The following is a 5,635-nucleotide window of genomic DNA, read 5'->3' as shown; positions in this document are numbered from 1 at the left end:
GTGATTAATAGAACTAGTTTATTTAGTAAGTGCTTAATAGAACTAGTTTATTTATAGTAAGTGCTTAATAGAACTAGTTTATTTAGTAAGTGTTTCAAATAATTAGTAAGTAAATTAACTAAACTAGTTGAACTAGTTTAGTTTTAGTTGAACTAGTTTAGTAAGTAAATTAATAAACTAGTTGAACTAATAGAACTAATGTATTTTTAGTAAGAAAATTAATATAACTAGTTGAACTACTTTATTTTTAGAAAGAACTAGTTTTTTTTTCTATTTATAGTAAGTTTATATTTAGTAAGAACTAGTTGAATTAATAGAACTAGTTGAACATGTCATATTTGTTGTTATTTTTTTATTTTAAGCAATATTCGGGATGTATTAGTGATAACTTATAGGGTTTTTGCTTTTGCAGAAATCAAGGAGCCCCTCCATCATCCCCGCCGTCGTCCCCGTCACCGACCCCCTCCGACCTCGAGGTGAGACCAGCCAAATCTCCATGTCAATATGAGTCCTATAAGATATATATGATGTAGATAAAAATATGTATATCCTGTGTTGCTCAAATAGGATATGTGGTTGCCCAAGTGGCCGGTCATGTTCAGGTTACACCTCCGAGTGGCCTATGTTTTGCCGGAGTGTTGATTAATTTTCGTTTCGGCAAATTTCAGGCGCTCGATATGTCCTTTTTTAGCAAAGGTCATGCCGGATTTTTCCGTGAATTCTGGCATGACTTGTGCTAGAATATGTAGGAAATATCGAGTGGCCTGAATTTTCTCGAAAAATAATGATCTAATTTAGGTTTTTAGTACATATATTTAATTGTACATGTTTAATCTTTGAATTAGGAACGTAGGAAATGTCGTACTCGGATGACGAAAGTCTCCCGAGGGATCGAGGTCTGTGCGACAGGTGCCCTCACCTGGACGATGATCGGCGCTTCAGCATTAAGCTCGAGGAGACCTTCGACGTTGAAACGGTACGCAACGACGACAAGTGTTTTTTTGTAATTAAGCACGACTTCAACTATTTCAACGTCTAATTTTCATCTTTTACAATTCGACTAGCTTATCCCATGCTATGCAAGACGCTATGTGTTGGAGAGGATGGGTTTTGAAGACCATGAAAATTTTGAAACTAAGAAAATACACCTAAGGACCCATCATGATATGGATTTTGAAGTAAATCTGTACAATTCTCAGAGCGTAACCCATTTTGGTTGCCAAAATTGGGAAGCACTTTGCAAAATTTATGGTTTTTATGAGGGTATGATTGTCACCATGGATCTTGGTGATCCTGATATCAAGCAAAACAATATGGACATTTGGGTCCTTGTTGATACACTTCCGATTCTACCGCTATGTGAGTTTCTCAAACATAGTTATTAACTAATTTATATTGTTTATTTCAAAATAGTTGACAACTTATTTCCATTGACAGCTTATTTTCATTCTTCAAAGAATGTGCGGAAGATGGTAGACAAAACCCACTACACCGATGGCTCCGAATTAACTTATAAGGAGAAAAATCATTTGATCGCATTTTGTACTTTCTTTGAGAATTACAATACCTATTATCGAACTCCTCCAAATTATGGTGAATACGTGCCACTAGTGCACGTGTTGAACCACGATAACTACTATGGAGATACCCTGGTAAGATTTTCACTATTACGACATCCGTGCATCTTTTGCATAATTCTAAAACTAGTACATCATTGCTAACTACGAAGTTATTACTATGTTTTTCAACAGAAAATCCCGATGGATTGTGTGCCTCATCTGATGTATTACAATGGTCGCCTTGAAGTTCTGAACTTACAGCCAGGTCATCCTACGGATCTCACCTGTGCATATCGGATTTCTGAAACCGGTGAACACATGCTAATCAAAGAGTGGAAAAAATGTTTGGACATTCGTAAGGAGGTTCTTGGAAGCAACATTAAGCGAAAGGCAAGAATTGGAGACAGGATAATCTGCATTCTCCATAATGGAGAGCCAGGGGCTATCTTGTTTTTTGCTATTTTACCTTAGAGAATATAGTAGGTCCTAAGAGAATGTAGTAGGTCCTATGAGGTAAAATATGTTTATTATGTGGTACAATGTGTTATAGTTGATGATGAGGAGTAGTTGTGATTATGACTAGTGACCAACTTGCTATGTGATGTCTCATCGATGAAAACGATGATCATGAGGAGGTGTTATATGACAATGATGTATTATGATGATAAGTTGTTAATGATATGATGATGATGATGATGATAGCATTGCGTGAAAGAACCGCGGATTAGTTTCAAGTGGATGTCCATCCACTTAAAACTAGTCCACGGTTCTTTCACCCAATGATGTAATAACTCATTACGATGTAAAAACAATCTCTAAATTGCTGCTGTATGAAAACTTGTATAAAGGTGTATGAATACAATATGAAATAAAGAAGAAATAAAATACGGAATAATAGTAGTAGCGCGGGCTGGGGGAAGCGCTACTAGTAATTACCAGTAGCACCTCGTCGGGAAAGCGCTACTACTAAGTCGGTGTAGCAGTAGCGTTGGTTAACCAACGCTACTGCTAACCTTTAGCTGTAGCGCCGTACCAGTAGCGCTCCTGCCCGCGCTACTGATAGGCCTAAAACCCGCGCTGCTGCTAGGCTTTTCCCTAGTAGTGCATGGAGATGCCCAACCTGAAGGCAAGACTAGTTTTTGGCTGAATTGATTATAAAGCTACAAAAAAGTCAAAACCCAATTTTAATTTGGAGATGACTTTAATATTAGCGATGTTAGGAAACGTAATATAAAACAAAGACCTACGCACATCCAAGATCAATATGAAGATGCATAACGAGTGGGGATCACAATCATTACCGTCAGAGAGTTGTAGGAGAAGATGAACATGTCGGTGTAGATCGTACTTGGAGTCCCTCGAACTGGCAATGAACGATCCCGCGAACCGCCCAAGAACAGTCCCTCGACCGAAGACCGAACGCACGACCTCTCTACTTGGTTGCAAGCGTGCAACCTTCATGATTCGGCAACGCTTCACCGTCCAAAGATAATCGTTGCTAGAGAATTAGAGGGAGAAAATTAGAACAACATGGGGCCTAGTTATGAGGACAAGAGGATTAGCCTAGCTATAATTAGTCAACTAAGATCAACTAGAACTAGAACCGGAAGAACTAGGGGAGGCTCCAAAACTTGTATATCAAAAGAGCACAAATTCTAAGTATATATAGGTTAGAGGGGAGAGGGAGGGCTGCCACAAAGGAGGGAAAGCCTCATTGGGGCGCTGGCCAAGGGGGAGGAGGAGTTGGACTCCTCCCCCACTCCTATTCGGCCTCCTTCCTTAGGGAAGGGAGGCGTCTTCCCACTTCTTGGCATTTTTAGGCCCGTTGATATTAAACTAAATATAAAATTGTTCTAAATACTTTCAGACCATTTTATATTTAATTTAACATCCTCGGAAAGATTTTCCACATATATATATTTGTCGATAATACTCAGTATTACCTGATATTCATCGAAACCCTTCCGGTGACCCAAAACGCTTCTGGATCCTCTTGGAACTATTCGGAATATTAATGAAACAATTCCAAAAATATATTCTCATCTCTCCCATACTACTAACACTCAACAAATCATGATTGTCTTAAGCTTGTGACCCCATAGGTTCGGTAACTCATAGACATGAACAAAACCCGATCTATTCATCTTCGATCATGGCAGTAGAAAAAAATAGAAATAATAAAAGTTACATCCAGATCCGTAGACCATGTAGCGACGACTACCAGCACTGAAGCGAGCAGAAGGCGCGTCGCCGTCATCGTCCCTCCCTCAGCGGAGCCGGACAAACCTTTTTTTTGAAAGCTCATGACAGTGAGGGCAACCCCGCACTGACTTTATATTAATTCACCAACACAACTTACAACTCTCTGGGATTACATCATAGTGGATATGGCCAGTCCTCACCACCAGAGAGAGGGAAACGAGTATACAAAAACAAAAAGAAGGCTGTTTGTATACTAGATGGACGTGACAAAACTATCCACAAACGGCACCAATGCCTCCTTGACTCTGTGCCTCATCATACCAAAGTCATTTTTGAACCTCTGAAGCCAGCTATCAACCGTAGGCAGCACACCTCTAAAGTGCTTGTTGTTGCGCTCCTTCCACATGCTCAAGGCCGCAACGATAAAGACTTCCATAAACATGGGGCTCGTCCACCTGTCCCTTACCTCATGCACAAGTTGAAGCCTGTTTCCACCGTGCACCCACTCGATCCCCAGCTTCCTCCAACACGTTCTAGTGAAGGCACAATCGAAGAAGAGATGTTCTACCGTCTCTTCCGGCGGGTTATCACATAGGAGGCAAGTATATACATCATCTCGCAGTTTCATACCCCTCCTCTTCAACATGTTTCTAGTGTTCAGCCTGTCCGCTAAGAGGAGCCACGCAAAAACCCTCCACTTATTGGTGCATTTTGATTTCCAGATCCACTTGAACGCATCATCCGCCATCACCCCACGGAAGCAATGATCGCAATACTTTCTAGGAGCAAATTCTCCTGTCCCCCAGACGCATCTCCAGATGTCAGGGGCCTCACTCAACTCTGTCGAGGCCATGCTGCATTGAAGGTCACGCAACTCCTCCCTGGCTTGTGTGGAGATCGGCAGCTGGAAATTATGTCCAAGCGTCGGCGCTGTCAACAGTGCTTGCACCAAGAAATCTTTGTTAGTAGCAAAGGAAAACAGCCTAGGATGGCTGTCACTGAGGATATTGTTATGCCACAAGTCTTTCCAGAACAGCATCGTGCTACCGTCTCGCACCTCCACCGATGTGACCCCCCCTGTAATTTGGCGTAAGCTGCAGGATGTCGCGCCACCAGAATGATCCGCACTGATCGGTTGCATGGGGCACCAAACCCTCATAGTAAGTGGACCAAATCAGGTTAACCCACGGCACATCCCAATGGTTGTAGAATTTATGCAGCTGTTTAAGCAGCAGACCTTGGTTCTGAACTTGAAGATCAATTATCCTGTAACACCCCGGATGTAACTTGCCATATTCGTAACTCCGACTCTTGCCATTTTCGGCTATGTGCTATGTTTTTTCCTCCGTGGTCGGGTTTTGTTTTTCGTTTTGTATTTTGGTCATGTCATGCATTTCATATCATGTCATCATGTGCATTGCATTTGCATATGTGTTCGTATCTTGCATCCGAGCATTTTCCCCGTTGTCCGTTTTGCAATCCGGCGCTCCTATCTCCTCCGGTGCACCCCTCTTGTTTTCTTTCGTGTGCGGGTGTCAAACTTTCTCGGAATGGACCGAGGCTTGTCAAGTGGCCTTATCATACCACCCGGAGACCACCAGTCAAGTTTCGTTCCATTTGGAGGTCGTTTGGTACTCCAACGGTTAACCGGGCATCCGCAAAGTCTATTTGAGTGTCCAGCAAAACCCCCCTCAAAAACCAGCCCAAAACCCACCAAACTCTCTTCCATGCTCTAGGTCGTTCGATCACGATCGTGTGGGCGAAAACCGCACCTCATTTGGAGCCTCCTAGCTCCCTCTACCTATAAATATGTGACCCTCCCGAAAAACGAAATCGCAGTCAAACCCTAGCGTCTTCCACCTCGCGCCGCCGGA

The sequence above is a fragment of the Triticum aestivum genome, chromosome 6D, assembly GCF_018294505.1.
Source record: "Triticum aestivum cultivar Chinese Spring chromosome 6D, IWGSC CS RefSeq v2.1, whole genome shotgun sequence".
In the NCBI taxonomy this organism is placed as follows: Eukaryota; Viridiplantae; Streptophyta; class Magnoliopsida; order Poales; family Poaceae; genus Triticum; species Triticum aestivum.
The sequence above is the reverse complement of the archived record's forward strand: the minus strand, read 5'-3'. Positions refer to the sequence as shown.